General features: G+C 35.1%; 2 non-coding genes across 2 annotated transcripts; both read left to right on the top strand.

Moving 5' to 3' along the window:
• Positions 1-1,382: 1,382 nt before the first annotated feature.
• Trnat-ugu (transfer RNA threonine (anticodon UGU)) lies at positions 1,383-1,455 on the top strand. Its single transcript has one exon. It is a non-coding gene; the product is annotated as a tRNA-Thr (tRNA).
• An 11,125-nt stretch (positions 1,456-12,580) lies between these two features.
• Trnat-ugu (transfer RNA threonine (anticodon UGU)) lies at positions 12,581-12,653 on the top strand. Its single transcript has one exon. It is a non-coding gene; the product is annotated as a tRNA-Thr (tRNA).
• The last annotated feature ends 306 nt before the right edge of the window (positions 12,654-12,959 follow it).

Raw genomic sequence — 12,959 nt, 5'->3', positions numbered from 1 at the left:
ACTAAACATTGTATCTGTTTTATTAAGCTTGATCAAAAATATTAAAACAATAGAGTACACTTGTGTATTTTGGGTATTAATGACTTCAGCATTATCTGACATTATCTTTTAGAAACGGTATTTGCTCTTGTCTTTCTTCTTTATGAATTTTACAACAATCTTTATTGCGGTAATGAACACGAAACTAATTTTGACAATAGACTTTAATGAGTCAAAAAAATCTTCTATTTTAAGTAAAATTTGGCATTTTACAATAATTGCTCTTTTCAAAATGTCTGGTATGTATACTTTCAATACTTTTTTTTTTAAATTTCGATTTGGGAAGGGAAATACCTCCCCCCCCCCACACCCCCTTACAACTTCGCCCCCCCCCCCCCCAACTCAACTCAACTCAACTCAACTCAACTCAACATGTTTATTACAAGAAGGTGATAACATACTACTAGCTATTCTTTAATTGAATTAAAAACGAAATCAATAAATTATAGACATTATGTTAGATATATGTAGGCCTACTCCACACAAACTGTTTAAAGCAATTAAAGCTCTATAAACTGTATCGCTGTTATCGAATCTGCGGAATTAACAGATTTTAAACGAAATCTGAATATTTTCTTTGGTTATTTCCCTTTTATCTGAAAATTGTTACAGCGTTTTGAGCATGCCCTTTTAACCTTTTATCCATTTGTCTCTACGCCTTTCTTGTTGATGAAATAAAGAACAAAAGTAAATGTGCTGTTCGGTAAAGATTCAAGAATAAAATTATACATTCGTGTTGTAACTTGTAGGCTACTAGTAAAATTTTGTCTTATTTTTGCTTAAATCTTTTGTTATTTAACTCACTAAATATAAATAACTAACCTAATCATAAACGAAGTTATTAAAACGTAACTATATTCAGTTTTTTTAAGGATATTAAATAACTATAAATAACTTGGTGAAAAAAACTATTTTAAAAAATAAAGCAATCCAAAAGTAAACCAAAGTAGTACTGAAAAAAAAAATACTATTCTAGTTACAAGTTTATTCAAACGATAAAATTGTTTGAATGAGATTAGCGGATGAATCAATGACAACCAGCTGTTTCTGTGTACTTAACACATAGCTCATACTACACGCATGTGGGGAGTGGTAAGCTTTTAGTTTTACTTTATCATATAACATCTACATACAACAAAATCTGAGTTTAAAAAAAAAAAGAAATATTGAGGATTATCCTTAAATTTTACTTTAAATATTCAACAACGAATTCGATTAAAGTTCAGGTTTTAAATCTACATTTTTTTTTGGGCAAATTTTCAACAAAATCAAATGATCAATTTTTGTATATTGTATTAGTGTACAAACAAAATTCAAGAATACAGATAACAAACTGAATATAGGCCTCCATAGCTCAGTGGCTAGAGCACTGGTCTTGTAAACCAGGGGTCGTGAGTTCAACCCTCATTGGGGGCTGTATTTAATTTTGTTTCCATTTATTCCCACGGTTTTTTTTTCTCCTACGAATCTGATATTTAAGTGCTGCTCATTAACCACATACTCTCGCTAAAGTACAATAAATTTAACAATACCTTGTAAATACCGCGTTTAATACAAATTAAAAAAATCTGAATATTTTCTTTGGTTATTTCCCTTTTATCTGAAAATTGTTACAGCGTTTTGAGCATGCCCTTTTAACCTTACAAATTAAAAAAAAATGCTATGCGTTGCATGCATTATATCGTATATGTTTAATTAGGTTCTATTATATAGGCCTATTTTTATAATTTTTTTTCATTAATGGCGATCTTTCGTTTCTTACGCAATCGCCGGTTAATCAACGAAATAACATACATAAAATATTGTACATTATTAAAACACAATAAAGGGCTCAATATCAAATGATGTATTACATTTTAATGATTGACAAATAGAGGAAAAAGGATAAATATTGATAAAAGTGGAGTGAGTACAATTAATTAATTAATACGAAGTGACTACTCGGAAAAAGATTTTTCAGCAGAAGAAACAAAACACAATAGTTCTGCGCATGCGCAGTTGCCTTAATAGCAGCGCGAGGGTTCGGGTTAGGGTTAGAGACAGGGTTAGGGTTCTGCGGTTTGTTTGTAAACACACGCATGCGCAGTACCATCGAAAACATCGCCGTGAAAGAAGGCAGTGGTTTCTCTCCATTGCGCATGCATATCTTTTTTTCCCGGCTAGAATCGGCGTTATATTATGCGCTTTACACAGCACTGATCCTGGCGACCCAACGGGATTATTTCATGGCGGCCCAACAGGATTTTTCCCGGTGTTCCAACGTCTCAGATAGTTCCGCCCCTGAATCTATTAAGAAATTTTACTACGTTTATAAAATGCAGCGGCGTAGCGAGGTCGGGTGTCACCAGGTGCCTCACTTAACGGTGTAATCCCCCAGAGGCGTAGCGACCCTTCCCGGGGACAAACTTTCAATTTTCGATTTGCACCCCCTCAAACATTCGATTTGCAGCCCCCCCCCCCCCCCCCCTCAAACTTTCGATTTGCACCCCCCCCCCTCAGACTTTCGATTTGCAGCCCCCCCCCTCAAACTTTCGATATGCACAGCCCCCCCCCCCCCCTTCAAACTTTCGATTTCACCTCTTAAATTTTAACACTCGAATTAATCACTTAATTAAGTGGAATTATTATTTTTCTCTATATATTTTGCTATTTTTTGCTTTGGTGTCACCCACTAAATGGTGTCACCCGGTGCGGTCCGCACCCCCCTTCGCTACGCCTCTGATTAAATGATTTGGTATAGTTATTGTTTTTTTTTACTTAACAAAAATAAATCTGGATACAAATATCATAGTTAATAAATAAATTAATGAATGACTTTCCCTGGCAGAAAGAAAAAATAAATATTTGTGGAGCTATATAAAAAATGGAATACATTGTTTAGCACACAAAATTTATATTGTGCCAACAGACTTATTCAGTTTCTGGCAGTGTTTCTTCCAGACTTTTTTCTCCGGGGGGGGGGGGGGGGGGGAGGGGGAGAGACCTTACTCGGGGGGGGGGGGGGCGGACACTGTTAAAAGTATATATTTTCTATAAACATTTCATTTCGTACGACGGGGTGGGGTAGTTGTAATATATTTGAAAGTTATGGTGAATGATTGTCCCTTTTGAATTTTTTTTTGCCTCAGACATGTAATGTACAGCGTCAGTTTGCCTTGCCATGTTCGCTTTAGTATTACAGTTTTCATAATCGTTTTGTGAGGACTGATACAGATTAACTATAGTAATGCTTCTTTCTTACATGTAGCCTACTTAAATTCATTTAAGATGGTTTGCTTATAAAAAAAAACTAATACAAAACGTCTAATTACAATCTTATTTTTAAACCTGAAAATGCAAATGTGTAATTCAAAGGTGATTCAATGGATTTTTTTTCATAGTCGTTTTGGGTTGAGGGGATTTGAGCTTTTAAGTTGAGCTGAAATATTTTTTTTTATTATTATAAGCAGCTGGTATGTTATGTCGAGTACAATTAGACACAACAGATCAAACATTTTGTTTTTTTAAACATTTGTATCTATAGCAGGGGTCGGCAACCTTTTGAGACAGAAGAGCCAAAAGTCACAATTTACAAAATTCCCCACCTTTTAAAGAGCCACTAACATTTTAATTTCAATATTACTATTACGATCTTTGAATAGGATAAGGTATAGGTATAGGTATATATATATATATATATATATATATATATATATATATATATATATATATATATATATATATATATATATATATATATATATATATATATATATATTAGAAAGTTGTTGAGAATACTTCTTGCGAGTGATCTGTAAAACAGATAATCAAATTCGCTGGGGTGGCGCCCCGACAGGGAGCAATTCGTTTTATGACAATTAAAGTTGATTGCGGATTGACACTTTTAATCCGATCGTCATGAAACTTTGTGAAGTTGATGAGAACACTCCAGGAGAGGTTTCTGAAAAAAAAAATTCTGATGGGCAGTGCCTGGGATACACGGTTTGGCGCCCATTGTTCCAGAACGGATGTGTTAGCTCTTGGCATCCTTTAATCCGGACTCCTACATAGTGGGTAAGCGGTACTACTATATTCAGTGGCAAAACTGCTACAGGCGCAGCAGCCGGCACCTCGTCGATAGCGCGACTTAATCAGTGTGTTCCTGTGTTATGACTATGTTAAATGTGTCGGATTTTTAGCTAATTAGTTATTTCTTTGCTTTGTCACTAAAATTGTTCAGCGTGTAGTAAAGCACATTGCGTTTTGACCAATAACTATTTATAAATTATTTTCTTAAACAAGTACATTTTAAAATATATAGGCCTATAATTCACGTGAAACGGGTACCGATGGCTAGTTCTAATAGAATAGCGAGTGTTTATTGTTTAAATTTATTATTATCTGGTTCATTACCGAGTGTTGCAGACCAATAATTTTATGAGTTTCAAAATAAAATAAAATAATTATTAATATTTGTGCATGGAGCAGTCCTCTCAAAGCTTCCTTTTAAAAATTATAAAAAATGTTATAGTTAGTCCAAACTGAATTAAAATAATTTATCAAGCTGTTGAAAAATATATAACAAATTTAAAAAAGTAATAGTAAAGTTTTAAACATCGGAACTAAATTAAGATAAAATTAATATCTATTTCAAAATAAATCAATTACCATAATATTGATTATACTAAGATTGATATAAATAATTTATTGTATGACAAGAGCGACAATTTGTATACTTTGTAATTTACTTATTTTTTTACATTTTTTTTTTGTAAAAGTAGCAAATTGTAAGCAGTTAGTCTTCCCTGTAATAACAAACAAAATATTAAAGGGAGGTAAAATATTGAATACTAGACCCCTTCCTAACATTCTTTCAAATGACACATACGCAAGGGAGACAACATTTTAATTTGTTCTTAAATGTGGTTAAATAAAAAAAATAATAAAATTAAAATACATAATAAAATGTTAATTTAAAAAGAAAATAATTGCAAGTTACAATTGTAATTCAATAAAATTGGTTAAATAAAAATATATAATAAATGTCAATTGTTAATTAAATTTAAATTAAAAGTTAAAACCTTAGCCTTTTATATAATAATTGAGTAAAAAGTAAAAATCGACCCTTTCTACATTGATTACGCATTCTAGTGTTAAGGGTAAACTCAATTCTATTATTTTGCACCCAATATGATACATAACGACAACACTTGTCTAAATATCTGAAGTAGGCTATAACAATTCTTTCTATTCCAACGTGCATTTGCACATTTCGTTGAAAATGCATATTTTAATGTAAATGCCTATTTCAATGAAAATGTATCGCTTGTATAAACAACTAACTTTTCTATGTATTTTTTAAAATTGATCAATTATGATAACTATTTTTAGTATCAGCTTGAAGGGTAGTGATTTCAGAAGCGCTATAATTTTTAGCAGAAATATATAATACGAGCCGACCCGAGGCGTATCTTACGCCGCTATTTAGTTGTTTTATTTTCTACTTTTCAGTAATTCATAATTTGTGAATTCGACAGTACCAATGCTGCCACTGAAAATATTTGCTTTAAAGCACTAACCCCCCACCCCCCCCAAACCCCTACCCTACCCCCCCCCCCCCCCCCCCCCCGTGAATGCAGCCTTCTCTTAGTTACCTCCTGTAATTTTAAAATCGTTTCAAACTAAATTATCTGCCCCTAATAGCCGTCAACAAACCCAGCTCTACGATTTGTAAACATTCAGAGTGAACACCGCTCACCAGATCATGAGGGGGTGGGGTGGTGGTGATAGTGATAGAGAGGAAGAGAGGGGACTGCAAAGGCGCGCTTGAAGCTTGTTTTCTAACTGATCCCAGAAGAGAATTATATATATATAGATAGATAGATTGTATCCCGGCGCCTGCTTTATACCAATGTGTTTACATGTGTAACCGAGGGTGAGATGGTTTTATGATTCGTGGTTGTTTGTGTATGTTTCTCGTTTCCATCCTGCCGACGACGCCAAATGTGACAGACGTGTGACGTACCTTGATAGGTTGTGTTGTACCCCTTCTCGCAGCACCTAGATGCGACAGAGGTGTCTTACCACCTGTCGTGTAGGTATTTGTCCACGACTTAGGAATTCTGACGCTAGGCTATGGACCTCATTTAGCACTGACTCATCTAAAGAATCCCACTCAAGATTTTGTGATTTTGTGATTTCTATTAACTTATGAAATTAGAATGGTAAAATATAAATAAAACAACACAACGTATTGTGTTGTCTACGTATCGAATCGTATTTGTGCGATTTTAAAAATTTAGTTATTCGCCCTTTTGAAATAAAAATATAAAAATAAAGTATAATATAGGCCTACTCTTCCCACATTTTTCTAATGTAATGTTGACAAACTAAGATCTATAAATATCCAGATGCAAATTAATTTTCTTAAAGTAAAATATATTGTAAATTAGCCCACTTTGTATAATTTAGTAAAAATAATTTAGAAAAACTTCTCTACATGTTTGTATGTAAGTTGGATGTATAAAGTAAAAACAAAGGAAATAATCCTCTTTACACCTCGTAATCATGGGCAGTGGAAGTAGAGTTCATATGTTTTTTGCATATGAAGGGAAGGTGTGGTCAGCACTTAAGTTACATAACATGAGTTGGGTACACGTCATAGCTGTGTGGGCTAAATGACGTTCTACAACTTGGACCCGGATTCGTTATCGATACTTTCAGGTTAGCAGTCTAGCTCTCTACCGCTAGGCCTACCCGTCCTGTTAACATATGCCTAAGCACATACTTTTGTTTTGATTGTTTTGTCATTAAAATATGAATAACATTTTTAAAAAGTATACTAACAATTTCTAATGTCAACACGGACCATATTCATAAACCAAACCTTAACACGAATTCTACCCGTCTAAAAAATAAAAACCTTATTTTCAGTCCATTATCGGGGACAAGTAAAATCAATTATTTGTGTTTAGCATATTGTCTTATTCTTTTAGAATTAAAGTAAACTACTCTTGTGCTTTCAAGAAGCAACCAAAAATAATATTAAGTAATGTAATTGTTTTCGGTGTAAAATTTAGATTTCTGTAATAGTTTACGTAATACTTAAATAAAACATTAAGCGATAAAAAAAAACGTGTTTACATTATAACATAATTATTCTTGCGCTCTTATGTCGGAGTTCTTATGTCGGCGCTCTTTTGTCTGCGCTCTTATGTAGCGCTATTTTGTCGTGCGCTATTTTGAAGGGTCACCTGATCGATCGCTTTAAGGTGTAAAAGTACATAATACAATTTTTCAGCCTAACGCTTTTGGCGACATAATTATATTGTACTTAAATGCGTTGGTAAGAAAGACGAATGTGTTTAACTTTTTTTTTTAAATTTTAATTGTATTCATATTTTAATGTTAATCAAAACAAAAGTAGTGCTTAGACACGTGTATATGCGACGGGGAGGCCTAGCGTTAGAGAGCTAGACTGCTAACCTGAGAGTATCGAGATTGTATTCGGGTCTAAGTCAGTAGAACGTCACCGAGTCCACTCAACCATGATGTGTACCAAACTCATGTTAGGGAAAGTAAAGTGATGACCATACACCCCCTTCATACATCTCCTACATGTGAATTCTACTTCATCTGCCCAAGATTGCTAAGTGCTGAGATAAATATTTATAATTTTTAAAATTTACATTATATGTCCAACTTATATACTAGCATGTAAGCGTGTTCCATGACCAGGTGCCAAAGTCCACCTTACTCATCACACCACACCTTTCCATGACCAACTGCTACGCTCCACGATTCCCATTTCACCTATGATAGTCGGACCGTTACCATAACTGAATTAGATTATATGTTCCTGGGTTCGCATTTTGTTTGTCTGTAGTAACACGCGTCGCCCCAGCCATCCGCCCGCTTCCAGCAGTAAAACTTTAAGAGCGGTCGTTGAACAGCGCAGACCGCAGCAAGAGTTCAAGGTCAGGTGTATTGTGAGTTCCAGTTAAAGCACAACACTGGGTGCTACCTGTATCGTTACAGCGGGTTACACATGCGGTACGTTTAGTTCTGGGATCTCGGATCTGGTTGAGCGCGTTGTTAGAGTAAAGTCAGCTCTAATGAGTACTCGGCATTATTTTGTAAGATCTCGGCTCATTAAAATAAATAATTCAGTTTTGATTTACACTTTTAAAAAAGCGAACCGCCCGTGGTCAAATTTTTAAAATCTAAGTGAAAAAATTCAAATTCCGTTGATGAATCACTCGATGCAGGCAATCTTTATTTTAACATGGGCATCTGTGGACACAAATGTTGTTTTAAAATATTCAAATATCTCCTTATTTTTGCTGTATAAACTTAATCGCTTAGCCTTACGATAGAGCGCTAACCCGAAAGTTTCGAGTTCGAATCCGGGTTCAAATCAGTAAAACGTCCTTAAGTCCACCCAGGTTTGAAGGGAACTCAACACAAGTTAGGGAAAGTAAAGGCAACTGGGCAAAGTGCTGACCACACTATCCCTTCATATGCCGAGGTCACAGAAATAGGTGAACTCTACTTAACTTGTACTAAGTATAGTCAGGTTCGTAAAGAAAACTTTACCTCCTTACTTCGCAACTCTGCTGTAATGGGAAAATCGATCTCCAACGATGTTTATCATTCAAATTGCAACATAAAAAAACAACAACAAAAAAAACAACAACAAACAAGCGGATATACTGTTTACATATTAAATGACAACCCTAAAACCTGTTTACAATTTTATCAACATCCCGATACTTGGTTTATACATTGCAGGACAACCCGAATTCTAGTTTTGCAATGGAATGACAACCCGATACTTTGTTTATAAATAGAATAACAACCCGATACATTGTTTACAAACCAAATGACAACCCAATATTTTGTTTACAAACTGAATGACAACCCGATACTTTGTTTACAAACTGAATGACAACCCGATACTTTGTTTATAAATAGAATGACAACCCAGTGCCTTGTTTACAAATTAAATGACAACCCGATACGTTGTTGACTCATCGAATGACCACTCAATTACCATCCCCTAAATTACACGTGAAAATGTGTTCGAAACTTGAGCTGAATTCACTCATTCAGCGCAGCAACGATAACTCTGTTTTGTACAACTTCCGGTTGAAACCGGAAACACGCGTAACAGGGGCGATCATTGCGCAGTTTAAAACCCCTCACCCCGCGGTTTCGTGTTTCAAACACGAGCGCCTCCCCTATCTGGTCAGGTATGTCAAGGTTTTATGTGCTGGCTGGTGCTGAGTTATCTGATCTTGATTTCTGTTTTTTTTATCTTTGTAGTGTGGGGTATTTACGTATGGTATGGTAGATAGCAAGGGGGCGGGCAGTGTTTCTTCCAGACTTTTTTCTCCAAGGGGGGGGGGGGGGGGGGGGGGGAATTGATATTTTCGGGGGGGGGGGCGGTCAACATTTTCCGGGGAGGGGGTCAAAAGTAAAAGTATGTGTTTACCATGTAAATTCCATTGCGTAGGCGTAAGGGGTAGGCTTTCTTTGAGATGGGGGGGGGCGAAAATATGCCTGGAAGCAGTGGCGTAGCGAGGTGCGGCACTTAATGGTGGCACCCCCCAGAGGGGTAGCGACCCATTTCCGGGGACAAACTTTCAAATTTTCGATTTGCATCTCCCCTCCCCTTAAACTTTCGATTTGCACCCCTCCCCTCAAACTTTCGATTTGCATCACACCCTCAAACTTTCGATTTGCACCCCTCCCCTCAAACTTTCGATTTGCACCCCCCCTCCTGAAACTTTCGATTTGCACTCCCCCCCCCCCCCACCCGCAAGTTTTTCTCTATATATTTTACTATTTTTGCCTCGGAACTCTGGGGGCGGGGGACTAAGTTAGAGCAGACCGCTGGGTGGAAAGAATTCAGAAAAATAGCCGAAAGCAACCCTTCCAATGATTATTCTGTTCATCTTGTTATAGATAACAAGACAACAGTATGGTACAGTGGTTCCTAACTTTTTGGAGGTACCGAACCCTAACCGTTTCATATGCGGTCAGCACCCCCCTCCCCCCTTACCCACTATCTCACCCTACACTTATGTGTGGGCTTATGTGTGGGCTTATGTGTGGGCTTATGTGTGGGCTTATGTGTGGGCTTATGTGTGGGCTTATGTTTGGGATTATGTTTGGGCTTATGTGTGGGCTTATGTGTGGGCTTATATTTGGGCTTATGTGTGGGCTTATGTGTGGGCTTATGTGTGGGCTTATGTGTGGGCTTATGTGTGGGCTTTACTCTCCTTATATAGAGTCTTTGCTACCCCCCCCCCTTCCACTCTCTCCTTCACAGATCACCCTCGCTTATGTATTTTGTAATCAGATATAGTTCATGTAAAGAGAATTTCACTCGCGTTTTTTTAAGCCCTCGTGGCAATTTTTTTTTGTAATATAGCTCATATAAGGCGCCGGTCAGTCGAGGTCAGTTTTGACCCTCTCTTCGTGGACTTTACGGCACTCCGGCACCGGCCCCCGTGTTCTATTGCCCCAAGGCTGGAGCCTGCCAAATTTGAAGCGCATGCGGTGCCGGGGAGTACCCTTTCGGGCACCCGACCACTTTGCTATATATATATATATATATATATATATATATATATATATATATATATATATATATATATATATATATATATATATATATATATATATATATATATATATATATATATATATATATATATATATATATATATATATATATATATATATGAATATATATATATATATATATATATATATATATATATATATATATATATATATATATATATATATATATATATATATATATATATATATATATATATATATATATATATATATTCCATATACTTTTATAAGTATGTGTATACGCATGTGTAGGCCCCTATATGCATTCACATATATTTTTTCTCTGGATGTATGGATGTATTTAATTTTTACCCCCCCCCCCCCCCTCCCCCAATACCTGGATTAACACACAAGTTATTACGATTCTCAACAAAACCGTTTACCTCATGCATATTTTGCAACTTTGAGTTAATGTAACTTCCCCCCACTCACCCCCTCCCCACTCCTGAGGCGATTGCTTTAAACTGTGCTCAGATAATACTAACGATTTTTATCTATATGTAGCATGTTTTCATTACGTTTACGTCATGGTGTCAATCCCCCACCCTCTCTACCCTTGTCGGGCTTTGTCAACTTAAAAGACTATTTAACTCACTCTAATTAATCGCTTAATTAAATGGAGTTATCATTTTTCTGTATATATTTTGCTTTTTTTTGCTTTGGTGTCACCCCACTCCCCTAAATGGTGTCACCCGGTGTGGTCCGCGCCTCTGCCCCCCCCCCCTCCCTCGCTACGCCTATGATTGTAATTTTAACAATTGGAGACCTAAGGTGATAGTCTTTAACTTAGCACGTGAGTTGGGAAGGGAGAGGGGGGGGGGGTGTAAGAAAGGTATTCCAACTCTCAAAGTGAAAGAAAATATAATGATCTAGTAAATTTAGGTACTAAATATTTCTGAAAGTTAAGTAATTCAGAAGCACTACATTTTACTTTAAATAGAAGATTTACATGTTTATTATAAGGAGTCGATAAAATACTATTAGCTTTTCTTTAATTTAATCAAAAACATAAATGATAAATTATAGACATTATGTTAGACATATGTACACCACATAAACTGTGTAAGGCAATTGACGCTCTATAAACTGTGGCGCTGTTATCGAATTAGTGGAAATAACAGATTTTAAACGAAATCTGAATATTTTCTATGGTTATTTCCCTTTTATTTGAAAATTGTAACAGCGTTTTATGCATGCCCTTTTAACCTTTTATCCATTTGTCACTACGCCTATCTTGTTCATGAAATAAAGAACAAAAGTAAATGAGCTGTTCGGTAAAGATTCAAGAATAAAATAATACATTTGTGTTGTAACTTGTAGGCTACTAGTAAAATTTAGTCTTATTTTTGCTTAAATCATTTGTTATTTAACTCACTAAATATAAATAATTAAACAAATCATAAACGAAATTATTAAAACGTAACTATATTCAGAATTTATTTTAAGGATATTAAATAACTTTAAATAACTTGGTGATAAAACTATTTAAAATTAAAATAAAGCAATCCAAAAGTAAACCAAACTAGTACTGAAATTTTTTTTTACTATTCTAGTTACAAGTTTAAAAACGATAAAATTGTTTGAATGAGATTAGCGGATGAATCAATGACAACCAGCTGTTTCTGTGTACTTAACACATAGCTCATACTACACGTATGTGGGGAGTGTTAAGGTTTTAGTTTTACTTTATCATATAACATCTACATAAAACAAAATCTGAGTTTTAAAAAAAGCAATATAGAGGATTATCCTTAAATTTACTTTAAATATTCAACAACAAATTCGATTAAAGTTCAGGTTTAAATCTGCATTTTATTTTGGTAAATTTTCAACTAAATCAAATGAACAATTTTTGTATACGGTATTTGTGTACAAACGAAATTTAAGAATATAGATAACAAACTGAATACAAGCCTCCATAGCTCAGTGGCTAGAGCACTGGTCTTGTAAACCAGGGGTCGTGAGTTCAATCCTCACTGGGGGCTGTATTTTGTTTCCTTTTTGTTTCTCCTACGAATCTGATATTTAAATGTTGATCGTTAATCACATACTCTCGCTAAAGTACAATCTAACAATTCCTTGTAAATAGCGTGTTTAATACAAATAAAAAAATAAAATACTTAAAAAAAAACTTTTAAAAAAACCACGTTTTTCTTGTGGACTAAAAAGTAGAAAATAACTATTTACATACATTTGATGACAAAAAACGTGGGTACGTTCACCATCAAATTTCCCGACCCATCTGCCCGACCCACGTCTTTTGTCATCAAATGTATGTAAATAGTTATTTT

Source organism: Physella acuta, unplaced genomic scaffold, assembly GCF_028476545.2.
Source record: "Physella acuta isolate Inbredline_101_S28 unplaced genomic scaffold, ASM2847654v3 ptg000442l, whole genome shotgun sequence".
In the NCBI taxonomy this organism is placed as follows: Eukaryota; Metazoa; Mollusca; class Gastropoda; family Physidae; genus Physella; species Physella acuta.
Note: the sequence above shows the minus strand (reverse complement) of the source record. Positions and strands in the feature narration are given on the sequence as shown.